At 44.7% G+C, this 14,625-nt stretch overlaps 1 protein-coding gene across 1 annotated transcript in view; it reads left to right on the top strand.

The window, feature by feature from the left end:
* The first annotated feature begins 1,020 nt into the window (after positions 1 to 1,020).
* Positions 1,021 to 14,625, top strand: part of LOC120986583 (very-long-chain 3-oxoacyl-CoA reductase-B-like) — a 116,992-nt gene continuing 103,387 nt past the window's right edge. Inside the window, exons 1-2 of the mRNA XM_040415243.1 lie at positions 1,021 to 1,024; positions 8,419 to 8,423. The gene's annotated coding sequence lies outside the window, so the exon portion shown is untranslated. The remainder of the gene's footprint in view (positions 1,025 to 8,418; positions 8,424 to 14,625) is intronic.

Genomic DNA, 14,625 nt, shown 5'->3' with positions numbered 1-14,625 from the left:
GGAATGGACTATTCCAGTCTAGATACTTAACTGGCTTGGGTCTGCTACATACTGCTGCCACCTGCTGGTGTACATTGAGAATTACAGCAAATATATGAAAGAGGCATAGAAATACATATAATGGCATTGCACAGTTATATCACACCAGATGGAAATGCACATGTACACCTAACATTATGAAGCAGGGTGAAAGAAGTTTAGTGACATACTTCAGAATGTTACAAATGCCCAGCCTTCTCTCTGTTATAAATGCCCCGCCATCTGTCTGTTATAAATGCCCCGCCATCTCTCTGTTATAAATGCCCAGTCTTCTCTCTTTTATAAATGGCCCGCCATCTGTCTGTTATAAATGCCCCGCCATCTCTCTGTTATAAATGCCCCAAATGTTATAAATGCCCCGCCATCTCTCTGTTATGTTCCAATAGAAGTCTATGGGGCTATACACTACCTCTGCATGCCTCTAATTGCATTATGGACTGTTCTAGGAGAGAATACTTCTGAATTATGGTGCTATATAAAACCATATGGCAGCACAAAGAGTGTACTTGAGACTTTACAAAGCAAGAATTTCCCATTCCCCCCTTCTGCTTTCTCTACACGGATAAATGCCCCGCCATTTCTCTGTTAGGGCTCATACACACGAATGTGTGCCGGCCGTTCCATGCATTGGGGACCGCAATTTGTGGTCCCCAATGCACGGGCAACATCCGTGCAGCTGCCGCAGACGGATCCCAGACCCATTCACTTGAATGAGTCCGTGATCCATCCGTTCCGCAAAAAAATAGTGCAAGCACTACTTTTTTGCAATGCGGAGGCCCGACCAGAAACACCACTGAAGCACTCTGAGGCGCTTCCGCGGGGTTTCGCTCAGTGCACCGCATCTCCCGGGTCGCGGAACCATTGAAGTGAATAGGTCCGTGATTCGGGGCGCACAGACGACAGATGTAGCTGAGCTCTATATAAAGCGTTTCAGGGAAGACAGGTGTAGCAGAGCTGTATATGAAGTAATTCTAACACAGAGCTGGTAGTGGAGAGAAAGAAAGATGTAGCAGAGCTGTATGTGAAGCAGTTCAGCCACAATGCTAGTGGGGGAGGAATAGACAGATGTAGCAGAGCTGTATATGTGGCGGGTCAGCATCAATGCTGGTGAAAGAAAGAAACAGATGTAGCAGGGCTGAATATGCGTCTGTTCTGACACAGTGCTGGTTGAAGAGAAAAACAGATGTAGCAGAGCTGTATATGTAGCAAGTCAGCATCAATGCTGGTGGAAGAGAGAAACAGATGTAGCAGAGCTGAATTATGCGGATGTTCTGACAGTGCTGGTTGAAGAGAAAAACAGATGTAGCAGAGCTGTATATGCAGCTTTTCAGACACAGTGCTAGTGGGGGAGTAGAATAAAGATGTAGCAGAGCTGTATAGGAAGCCATTCAGCCAAAGTGATGTTAGGGGACTGGAGAAGACACATGTAGCTGAGCTGTATATGCATCTATAAAGATACATAGTGTAAGGTTTATACACAACTAGAGTACAGCTGTAATGGAAACAAATCTGCATCCGTGCTGGTGGGTGGGGGTTGGTCAAGCTTTTGAGCCAATGTATAACATGGAATTATAGTTTTTGATGCACAGAATGGGTTTGTAAAAGATCAGACAGATTGTGTGTGTAAAACTGCATAACAGCCACGTGTTACTGTACACTGAGCTCACTTCACATGGCTCTCTGATGATTCCCCAGCAGGGGGAGGGACCTCACAGACACTGCAGGCTGCCAGACTGATGACTCATACTCTTCACATGAACTAGCATGCAAGGACTGAGTTCTCAGTGTGATGTCATAAGGAGGTGTGGCCGGCCTTCACTCTAACTGCCTAAGCCCGCCCAGCCTTAGCAGCAGAAACCCAGGAAGGGAATTCTGCTGTAACTGCAGCTCAGGCTGATTTTGCAAGATGGGAATACCCCTTTAAGGGGGTGGGCTGCTGTGGAGGTCCAATTTTTAGGGATGGGGCAGTGTGGGGGGGTCAGTGTTAAGGGCGGAGGGTCTGTGGAGGTCACTGTTTTGGGGGCGGGGTGCTGTAGATGTCACTGTTATAGTGATACTGTTGATATCTTTTAACGACACACACAAACATTAAATGAAATAGATTAACCCCTTGATGACCCAGGACGAGAATGCTTGTCCTCAAACGCCTGCACTTAGCGCTCGAGGACGAGTGTTCTCGCCCAGCAGTCGTTCCTCCCCCCGCGGGCGGTCCCCCCGGTCATAGGGTGGCCAGACGTCCGGTTTTAGGCCGGACAGTCCGGTTTTCAGGCTCCCTGTCCTCCGTCCGGCGCAGTGCCTGGACGGACACAGGGATGTCCTCCTTTTCAGTAACTCACGTCTCAGACAGCAGCACTGCGCTGTCTGAGCGTAAGCTGCAGCAACTGACCGAGGCTTCTCTCACCCCCAGTCAGTCACTAGAGCCGCAGATATGGCTCCCTGTGGCTGACTGAGGGGGAGAGAAGCACCCCGGCTGCCCCCACTCACCTTCCATTCACAAACTTCTTCCCTCTCCTCCCCCGTGTTTTTTCCCCAGCCGATGGTGGGGGCGTGGCTTCACTGACACGGGGGCGTGGCTTTGTGGTTTGGAGGCATGGTTTGGGGCGTTGTGGGTGTGGTTTGGGCCGGTCCGTCTTTCTAGGGTGAAGCCAGTGGCCACCCTACCCGGTCAGCAGCAGAGATCTGGCGATAACGCAGATGCCGGTGGATTAACCCCTCATATACCGCGGTCAGCGCTGACCGCGGCATATGGGAGGTTTGCGCTCCCTCACCTCATGCATCGAGTCCCCGTGCTGCTTTGGCGGGGACTCGATGGTTGCCATGGCAGCCCCAAGCCATTCCAAAGCTTGGGGCCTGTCTTGTACGGAAGCCTAAGAGGCCCAGCCCCCAGGCTGGGTCTCCTAGGCAACTGTTAGCGTCTTACACTGTAAGACACTAACAGTTCAATACAGCACAATACAGATGTATTGTGCTGTATTGAAACAAGGACATCAGACATAGTGGGACAAAAAATAAAGTGAAAAAAAAAAGTTTATAAAATTAAAGTTTTACAAAAAAAATTTAAAGTTTCAAGTAAAAAAAAAAAGGTATACATATTAGGTATTGCCGCGTCCGTATCTACCGGCTCTATAAAATATCACATGACCTAACCCCTCAGGTGAACAGTGTAAAAAAAAAAAAAAAAACTGTGCTAAATAAACCATTTTTGGTCACCTTACATCACAAAAATGTATAGCAAGCGATCAAAAAGTCATATGCACCCCAAAATAGTGCCAATCAAACCGTCATCTCATCCCGCAATAAATGAGACCCTACCTAAGATAATCTCCCAAAAACTGAAAAAACTATGGCTCTCAGAATATGGAGACACTAAAACATGATTTTTAATTTTTTTTCAAAAATGATATTATTGTGTAACACTTACATAAATAAAAAAAAGTATACATATTAGGTATCGTCGCGTCCGTATCGACCGTCTCTATAAAAATATCACATGACCTAACCCCTTAGATAAACACTGTAAAAAATAAAAACTGTGCTAAATAAACAATTTTTGGTCAACTTACATCACAAAAAGTGTAATAGCAAGCGATCAAAAAGTCATATGCACCCCAAAATAGTGCCAATCAAACCGTCATCTCATCCTGCAAAAATCATACCCTACCCAAGATAATCGCCCAAAAACTGAAAAAAACTATGGCTCTCAGATTATGGAGACACTAAAACATGATTTTTTTTGTTTCAAAAATGAAATCATTGTGTAAAACTTACATAAATAAAAAAAAATTCATGCATAAATTAGGTATCGCCTCTGTGACAACCTGCTCTATAAAAATACCACATGATCTAAACTGTCAGATGAATGTTGTAAATAACAACAACAAAAAAGGTGCCAAAAAAGCTATTTCTTGCTACCTTGCCTCACAAAAAGTGTAATAAAGAGCAACCAAAAATCATATGTACCCTAAACTAGTACCAACAAAACTTCCACCCTATCCCGTAGTTTCTAAAATGGAGTTTCTACTCTAGGGGTGCATCAGGGGGGCTTCAAATGGGACATGGTGTAAAAAAAAAAGGCATTCCTTTCCTTCTGCGCCCTGCGGTGTGCCCGAACAGCAGTTTACGACCACATATGGGGTGTTTCTGTAAACTACAGAATCAGGGCCATAAATATTGAGTTTTGTTTGGCTATTAACCCTTGCTTTGTTACTGAAAAAAATGGATTAAAATGGAAAATTTGCCAAAAAATAGAAATTCTGAAATTTCATCTCTATTTGCCAATAACTCTTGTGGAACACCTAAAGGGTTAACAACGTTTGTAAAATCAGTTTTGAATACCTTGAGGGGTGTAGTTTCTTAGATGGGGTCACTTTTATGGAGTTTCTACTCTAGGGGTGCATCAGGGGGGCTTCAAATGGGACATGGTGTCCAAAAAAACTGTCTAGCAAACCTGCCTTCCAAAAACCCTATGGCATTCCTTTCCTTCTGTGCCCTGCCATGTGCCCGTACAGCAGTTTACGACAACATATGGGGTGTTTCTGTAAACTACAGAATCAGGGCCATAAATAATGAGTTTTGTTTGGTTGTTACCTTGCCTCACAAAAAGTGTAATATAGAGCAACCAAAAATCATATGTACCCTAAACTAGTACCAACAAAACTTCAACCCTATCCTGTAGTTTCTAAAATGGAGTTTCTACTCTAGGGGTGCATCATGGGGGCTTCAAATGGGACATGGTGTAAAAAAAAACAGTCTAGCAAAACCTGCCTTCCAAAAACCGTATGGCATTCCTTTCCTTCTGCGCCCTGCCGTGTGCCCGTACAGCAGTTTACAACAACATATGGGGTGTTTCTGTAAACTACAGAATCAGTGCCATAAATAATGAGTTTTGTTTGGCTGTTACCTTGCCTCACAAAAAGTGTAATATAGAGCAACCAAAAATCATATGTACCCTAAACTAGTACCAACAAAACTTCAACCCTATCCTGTAGTTTCTAAAATGGAGTTTCGACTCTAGGGGTGCATCATGGGGGCTTCAAATGGGACATGGTGTCCAAAAAAACAGTCTAGCAAAACCTGCCTTCCAAAAACCGTATGGCATTCCTTTCCTTCTGCGCCCTGCCGTGTGCCCGTACAGCAGTTTATGACCACATGTGGGGTGTTTCTGTAAACTACAGAATCAGGGCCATAAATATTGAGTTTTGTTTGGCTGTTAACCCTTGCTTTGCTACTGGAAAAAATGGATTAAAATGGAAAATTTGCCAAAAAATTGAAATTCTGAAATTTCATCTCTATTTGCCAATAACTCTTGTGGAACACCTAAATGGTTAACGACATTTGTAAAATCAGTTTTGAATACCTTGAGGGGTGTAGTTTCTTAGATGGGGTCACTTTTATGGAGTTTCTACTCTAGGGGTGCATCAGGGGGGCTTGAAATGGGACCTGGTGTCCAAAAAAACAGTCTAGCAAAATCTGCCTTCCAAAAACCGTATGGCATTCCTTTCTTTCTGTGCCCTGCCGTGTGTCCGTACAGCAGTTTATGACCACATATGGGGTGTTTCTGTAAACTACAGAATCAGGGCCATAAATAATGAGTTTTGTTTGGCTGTTAACCCTTGCTTTGTAACTGGAAAAAAAATATTAAAATGGAAAATTTGCCAAAAAATTGAAATTCTGAAATTTCATCTCTGTTTTGCAATAACTCTTGTGGAACACCTAAAGGGTTAACAAAGTTTCTAAAATCAGTTTTGAATACCTTGAGGGGTGTAGTTTCTTAGATGGGGTCACTTTTATGGAGTTTCTACTCTAGGGGTGCATCAGGGGGGCTTCAAATGGGACATGGTGTCCAAAAAAACAGTCTAGCAAAATCTGCCTTCCAAAAACCGTATGGCATTCCTTTCCTTCTGCGCCCTGCCGTGTGCCCATACAGCAGTTTACGACCACATATGGGGTGTTTCTGTAAACTACAGAATCAGGGCCATAAATATTGAGTTTTGTTTGGCTGTTAACCCTTGCTTTGTAACTGGAAAAAAAATATTAAAATGGAAAATCTGCCAAAAAAGTGAAATTTTGAAATTGTATCTCTATTTTCCATTAATTCTTGTGGAACACCTAAAGGGTTAACAACGTTTGTAAAATCAGTTTTGAATACCTTGAGGGGTGTAGTTTCTAGAATGGAGTCATTTTTGGGTGGTTTCTATCATGTAAGCTTCACAAAGTGACTTCAGACCTGAAAATTTCTGAGAAATTTCAAGATCTACTTCTTAACTTCTAAGCCTTGTAACATCCCCCAAAAATAAAATTTCATTCCCAAAATGATCCTAACACGAAGAAGAGATATGGGAAATGTAAATTAATAACTTTTTGTAAGGTATTAATATATATTATAGAAGTAGAGAAATTGAAACTTGGAAATTTGCAAATTTTTCAAAATTGTTGGCAAATTTGGTATTTTTTTATAAATAAAAATGAATTTTTTTGACTCCATTTTACTAGTGTCATGAAGTACAATATGTGACGAAAAAACAATCTCAGAATGGCCTGGATAAGTCAAAGCGTTTTAAAGTTATCACCACATAAAGTGACACTGGTCAGATTTGCAAAAAATGGCCTGGTCCTCGAGGTGAAAATGAGCCTGTCCTTAAGGGGTTAAATATACCTGAGCGAAGCCGGGTCCTTCAGCTAGTACAGTATAATGACCACTAGTGATCCTTCACACAGTATAATGACCCCCAGTGGCCCCACACACAGTATAATGACCCCACAGTGGCCCATCTATTCAGAATAAAGACCCCCAGTCGCCCCCCATTCAAAATAATGACCCCCAGTGGCCCCCACACTGGGGTTATACCGGAGGGTCATTGGGAATCATTATACTAAATGGGGGGCCCTAGGAGTTATTAAACTGTTTAAGGGGCCCTCACAGTGTAATTACCCCCCAGTGGCCCCCTTACATACCTATCATTGCTGGAGCGCAGGGGAGACGGCGGTCCTGTCATTCACTAACCGCAGCTCCCTGGGCTCCTTCTCTCCTCCATTGCAGCAGTGAGACACACATCATGACGTCACCGCTGGGCCGGGCCTGGAGGAGAAAAGGAGCTGTGCAGTGATGTAGCTAGAACTGATTGGGCCCCACAGCAAATTCTAGTACGTCCCCCGCCCCCAGTGGGTTCACATCACATTTTTGCTATCGGTTTGATGTACACTGCTCAAAAAAATAAAGGGAACACTTAAACAACACACTGTAACTCCAAGTCAATCACACTTCTGTGAAATCAAACTGTCCACTTAGGAAGCAACACTGAGTGACAATCAATTTCACATGCTGTAGTGCAAATGGGATAGACAACAGGTGGAAATTATAGGCAATTAGCAAGACACCCCCAATAAAGGAGTGGTTCTGCAGGTGGTGACCACAGACCACTTCTCCGTTCCTATGCTTCCTGGCTCATGTTTTGGTCACTTTTGAATGCTGGCGGTGCTTTCACTCTAGTGGTAGCATGAGACGGAGTCTACAACCCACACAAATGGCTCAGGTAGTGCAGCTTATCCAGGATGGCACATCAATGCGAGCTGTGGCAAGAAGGTTTGCTGTGTCTGTCAGCGTAGTGTCCAGAGCATTGAGGCGCTACCAGGAGACAGGCCAGTACATCAGGAGACGTGGAGGAGGCCGCAGGAGGGCAACAACCCAGCAGCAGGACCGCTACCTCCGCCTTTGTGCAAGGAGGAACAGGAGGAGCACTGCCAGAGCCCTGCAAAATGACCTCCAGCAGGCCATAAATGTGCATGTGTCACTTCCTCCTATACTAGCTACATCTATTCAGGTCTGTGTGCTATAGTTCGCTGCTGCTATAGCGTTTTCTTTATTATTAATAGGTCTTTTCCGCATATCACTGCCTAAAAAACACTAACTCTCACACGCCCTGCATCCCGACATGTTTCGCTGTTACACAGCGTCTTCAGGGGATGATGCAGCCCTGCATCATCCCCTGAAGACGCTGTGTAACAGCGAAACATGTCGGGATGCAGGGCGTGTGAGAGTTAGTGTTTTTTAGGCAGTGATATGCGGAAAAGACCTATTAATAATAAAGAAAACGCTATAGCAGCAGCGAACTATAGCACACAGACCTGAATAGATGTAGCTAGTATAGGAGGAAGTGGCTAATATAAGCGCATAGGAGTTGGAGATAGAGTGATATGAAGTGAGAGGAGGATTGTATATAGGAGATAGAGAGTGACTGAGAAGAAATGAGAGGAGGAACATCTCAATAGAAAAACAATAGGTGTTACCACTAGTGTAATAGTATGATACATGTCCCTATATCTAAGGGAACAGCAACAAGTAATTGATCGTGACGCTCCTATAACCTATCGTTCCAACAGCGAGGGTAATAGATAACATCTCTTCACCCTCCCTCCTCCCCATTGTCCCCCTCTCCTTTTTTTCCACCCCCCCCCCCCCTTCCCCTGGTCAAAATAGTTGCCACACAAGAATAGGAAGGAAGAAAGAGCCATCTATCAAGAAGGTCGCAATAAATGATACGCACTAATATAAGAATATATATCTCTAAGAGTAAAGAATTCAGAGATTTTCCGCATCACTGATAGTTTTAAACTTGTCTGTAACATAGTAACAATAAATATTTGAATAAAAGGATTGTATTTATTAAAATAATGAAATAAAAGTGAAGTTTTAAAAGAAAAAGCAGTACTGGATCCAAAAACGTAAATAGGTCCATAGGGACCACTAGTTAGTACGTGCTTAAAGTCCAACACCGTGCAGGACGTTTGGCATTTGCCAGAGAACACCAAGATTGGCAAATTCGCCACTGGCGCCCTGTGCTCTTCACAGATGAAAGCAGGTTCACACTGAGCACATGTGACAGACATGACAGAGTCTGGAGACGCCGTGGAGAACGTTCTGCTGCCTGCAACATTCTCCAGCATGGCCGGTTTGGCATTGGGTCAGTAATGGTGTCGGGTGGCATTTCTTTGGAGGGCCGCACAGCCCTCCATGTGCTCACCAGAGGAAGCCTGACTGCCATTAGGTACCGAGATGAGATCCTCAGACCCCTTGTGAGACCATATGCTGGTGCGGTTGGCCCTGGGTTCCTCCTAATGCAAGACAATGCTAGACCTCATGTGGCTGGAGTGTGTCAGCAGTTCCTGCAAGACAAAGGCATTGATGCTATGGACTGGCCCGCCCGTTCCCCAGACCTGAATCCAATTGAGCACATCTGGGACATCATGTCTCGCTCTATCCACCAATGTCACTTTGCACCACAGACTGTCCATGAGTTGGCAGATGCTTTAGTCCAGGTCTGGGAGGAGATCCCTCAGGAGACTGTCCGCCACCTCATCAGGAGCATGCACAGGCGTTGTAGGGAGGTCATACAGGCACGTGGAGGCCACACACACTACTGAGCCTCATTTTGACTTGTTTTAAGGACATTACATCAAAGTTGGATCAGCCTGTAGTGTGTTTTTCCACTTTAGTTTTGAGTGTGACTCCAAATCCAGACCTCCATGGGTTGAAAAATTTGATTTCCATTTTTTAATTTTTGTGTGATTTTGTTGTCAGCCCATTCAACTATGTAAAGAACAAAGTATTTCAGAAGAATATTTAATTAACTCAGATCTAGGATGTGTTATTTTTGTGTTCCCTTTATTTTTTTGAGCAGTGTATATAAATGTGCAGCGCTGCACGTTTTTGTATCCTGAAGAGTCCAGTAAAAAAATGCAGACGTTAACGTATATGTTTTTCTACCATGGAACTGTATGGTGAACGGAAGTCACTGTACGGCATCAGTCTGAGGCATCTGTTAACGCGTACATTTTTGGTATGCATTAAATGGATGGCAAAAATAGGATGTGAACCCAGTCTTAGAGTCAGAATAAGCACCAGTACACAGGGGAGCAGAGAGGGGAGGCCGCCATGTACTGACAGAGTGCTAACTGGTCCTGGTGGTCAGGGATGAGGACTGTGTCTCCCAAGGATCATTTATATATTGGGAAATACAGGGCGCAGCATAATACACTAGAATCTATATAATATAAAGCCCTATTCTGGAATAATAATACAATTAGGGGGTCATTTATTAAATAGAAATATGTCTATATTAGGCGTACTTCTGACACAGATTGTGGCGCCAAGGTCCTTAGCACCGCAATCTGCAACTTTTCCCCACTTATGCCAGGTCTAAAAAAGGTGGCGTGGGTAGGGAAAGGGATACAGTTATGGCCATCCAGTTATTGGATACCACCGCCATACAGTGACCGGATACCACCACCATATATTGACCGGATAACACCTCTGTACAGTGACCGGATAACACCGCCATACAGTGACCGGATAAAAGGATATAAGGGAGCACAGTACAGGGAATGACTAGGGGCACTGTACAGGGTGTGGTAAGAGGGCACAATGCAGGGTATAAGGGGGCACAGTACAAGTTGAGGGGCACAGTACGGAGTGGGGGGCACAGTCATATGACCGTGTGACGTTAGAAGGTCCTTATGGTGAATGCGGTTCAGACGACACCATAATGAGAGGCAGTGGAGTGAGACAGGGGCCCGGGACCCTGGATAGACAGGAGGGGTGGACACAGCAAGTAGGTGGAAGGGGCTCTGAGGGGGATTCATACAAGCAGTAGGGGCAGGAGGTCTGTGCAGGGCAGCAACAGGAGATAGGAGGGTGGAACAGGAGCTCTGGATACATGAGGGCGGAAAGGAGACAGCAGGGGCTCCATGAGGATGAGATAGGACAGGATATGGGGGGGGGACAGGTGTCATGGAGGCAAACTGCTTAATGAGACAGTAAAGGAACCAAATAGCATTAAGCTGCTGGTCTACAGCATCCAGCAGCAACTCAAATTGTTCAGCCTGCCCACCCACCTGTCCCACAGAGAAGAGACAGTCACAGTGCAGACTCACAGACTGTGTTAACACTTCTGCTCCAGCCCTGCAGTCTCTCTCCTAAGGCAGCACGTCTTGTGTAGAGGGGGCATGTCTGAAGCTCTGCAGCAGCCGGCCTCAGAGGGCCCACCAGAGGGGCACTGCGTAAGTGAAATGACAGCAGTGTCATTGATGGAAGTGCTCATAGCAGCTCAGTGGGCCCCCCAGGAGCAGTGGGCTCCGGCACTTGCCCGGGTATGCCGGGTGCTGACGCGGGCCCTGCGTGAATGTACCCTTAGGATGTTTTCACACACAGCAGTCTTGCTGCTGTTCTTGGCACAGAATCCCAGGGAAAATGCACATAATTTAAAGGGGTTCTGCAGCTTTTTTAAACTGATGATCTATCCACTAGATAGATCATCAGCATCTGATCAGCGGGAATCCAACACCCAGGACCCCTGACGATCAGCTGTTAGAGAAGGCAGAGGCGCCGGCAGTAGTGCCGCGGCCTTCTTGCTGTTTACCGCAGGCCCAGTGACGTCACGACTAGTATCCAATGGCCTGGGCGGGGCTAAGCTCCATTCAAGTAAACAGAGCTTAGCTCCGCCCAGGACATTGATACGAGCCGTGACATCACTGGGCCTGCGGTAAACAGTGAGAAGGCCGCGGCGCTACTTCCAGCGCCTCTGCCTTCTCAAACAGCTGATCGGCGGGGGTCCCGCGTGTCGGACCCCCGCCGATCAGATGCTGATGATCTATGTGGCAGGCGCAGCACTATGAAGTGCCTTTTGCACTGAGGCATTAGAAGAATTTTGATATCTCTGACTTTAAGTCTAACCAGACTGCTACTCTGTAATTCCTCTAGCGCCGTTCTATGGAAACAGTAGGTTTAAAGAGCACACCAAATGCTTGAAATAACTTCTTTATTAACTTCAACTTTTCTTCATATACAGACAGGTCCATAAATATTGGGACATCGACACAATTCTAACATGTTTGGTTCTATACACCACCACAATGGATTTGAAATGAAACAAACAAGATGTGCTTTACCTGCAGACCGTCAGCTTTATTTTGAGGGTATTTACATCCAAATCAGGTGAACGGTGCAGGAATTACAACAGTTTGCATATGTGCCTCCCACTTGTTAAGGGACCAAAAGTAATGGGACAGAATATTAATCATAACTCAAACTTTCACTTTTTAATACTTGGTTGCAAATCATTTGCAGTCAATTACAGCCTTAAGTCTGGAACGCATAGACATCAGCAGACGCTGGGTTTCATCCCTGGTGATGCTCTGCCAGGCCTCTACTGCAACTGTCTTCAGTTCCTGCTTGTTCTTGGGGCATTTTCCCTTCAGTTTTGTCTTCAGCAAGTGAAATGCATGCTCAATCGGATTCAGGTCAGGTGATTGACTTGGCCAATGCATAAAATTCCACTTCTTTCCCTTAAAAAACTCTTTGGTTGCTTTTGCAGTATGCTTTGGGTCATTGTCCATCTGCACTGTGAAGCGCCGTCCAATGAGTTCTGAAGCATTTGGCTGAATATGAGCAGATAATATTGCCGAAACAGTTCAGAATTCACCCTGCTGCTTTTGTCAGCAGTCACATCATCAATAAATACAAGAGAACCAGTTCTATTGGCAGCCATACATGCCCACGCCATGACACTACCACCACCATGCTTCACTGATAAGGTGGTATGCTTAGGATCATGAGCAGTTCCTTTCCTTCTCCATACTCTTCTCTTCCCATCACTCTGGTACAAGTTGATCTTGGTCTCATCTGTCCATAGGATGTTGTTCCAGAACTGTGAAGGCTTTTTTAGATGTCGTTTGGCAAACTCTAATCTGACCTTCCTGTTTTTGAGGCTCATCAATGGTTTACAGCTTGTGGTGAACCCTCTGTATTCACTTTGGTGAAGTTTTCTCTTGATTGTTGACTTTGACACACATACACCTACCTCCTGGAGAGAGTTCTTGATCTGGCCAACTGTTGTGAAAGGTGTTTTCTTCACCAGGGAAAGAATTCTTCGGTCATCCACCACAGTTGTTTTCCGTGGTCTTCCGGGTCTTTTGGTGTTGCTGAGCTCACCGGTGCGTTCCTTGTTTTTAAGACTGTTCCAAACAGTTGTTTTGGCCAGGCCTAATGTTTTTGCTATCTCTCTGATGGGTTTGTTGTGTTTTTTCAGCCTAATGATGGCTTGCTTCACTAATAGTGACAGCTCTATGGATCTCATCTTGAGAGTTGACAGCAACAGATTCCAAATGAAAATAGCACACTTGAAATGAACTCTGGACCTTTTATCTGCTCATTGTAATTGGGATAATGAGGTAATAACACACACCTGGCCATGGAACAGCTGAGAAGCCAAGTGTCCCATTACTTTTGATCCTTCAACAAGTGGGAGGCACATATGCAAACTGTTGTAGTTCCTGCACCTTTCACCTGATTTGGATGTAAATACCCTCAAATTAAAGCTGACAGTCTGCAGGTAAAGCACATCTTGTTCGTTTCATTTTAAATCCATTGTGGTGGTATTGTTAAAGATGTGTGAATTTTATTCTATATTTTGTATATCTAGGACTTTAATGAGTTAAACTTTTTCTTCTCCAAGTGCCTCCCACCCCTCTCTTTGTTTCAAGACTGTAGAAGAGAGGGGGGGGGCAAAGTGCTGCGGGCAGTGTCTGATTTCTCATCTTTTTGCAGGTGTCCCATAGAGTGTGGTGGAGATGCGTAAGCCAATCATATGGCTTGATGATATATATTATTCACTGTGGCGAAACCAACCTCGCCACTGGGTTTTGGAGAGGCCTGTTTACCAGCCTCTTGCCCTACTACTATGGCCCCGGGACATATTACCCTTCAAGAACAGTGTAACAGAACTAGGCCGCATGTCTGGACTGTTAATAGGACCGAACGCCGTCGGCGGTGTATACTAAAGATTCTGTGGAACTAAAATCGGATGCGCAAATACACGAACACCGCTGACCCTTACCTTCTTCCATACGGAACTTTCAGCTCCAGAGACTAAGTCCCGTTCGAAGATGGGACTTAGTCGTTTTTCTGCATGAAATTGACCGAACCGCACAGCCCAAATCTATGGAACTGTTTTGGGCAGGAAATTGTGCTTGCGGTCGGTCATCAAGGACTTCCACTTAACTTTTGATCCGCTGGAGGGATTTGTGTGATTTTTGGAAGTGGTTATATTTGATGTATACTGAGTTTAAATATGTAATTTTTATGGAGATGGAATGTATGGTTTTAAAGTTATAGAGTATGTTTAAAAACTGTATTTTTACTGTCTGGAATAGTTATGTTAATCCATAATTATATCACAGACAGAAGGGAGGATTTTGTGTGTTTGGGTGGGGATTCCTGTCCTGTTGTCTCTCTGTGTGTATTGGCGATGTCCTTTGTCCTGAGGGATAATTGAATTACTTCTCGGTTGTCTCCAGGACAGAGGATATTGTGTATTCGTCTGTCTGTGATGATTGCATCAACCCAGTGTGAGGTAATTCTATCACGGACAGAGGGGAGGATTTTGTGGGGATGTGTTGTAATATATTGATTGGTTGTATTTCAAACCCCTGTGGGCAGTACTATGTTTTTGGTTTGTGAATAAAAGAGGCTGTACGTGAAGTACAGGCAGTTCCTGTTTTACCCTTTATCATGTTGAGGCTGATATTTGGGTA

The sequence above is a fragment of the Bufo bufo genome, chromosome 1, assembly GCF_905171765.1.
Source record: "Bufo bufo chromosome 1, aBufBuf1.1, whole genome shotgun sequence".
Taxonomy (NCBI): Eukaryota; Metazoa; Chordata; class Amphibia; order Anura; family Bufonidae; genus Bufo; species Bufo bufo.
This window is presented reverse-complemented; position numbering and strand designations above follow the sequence as displayed.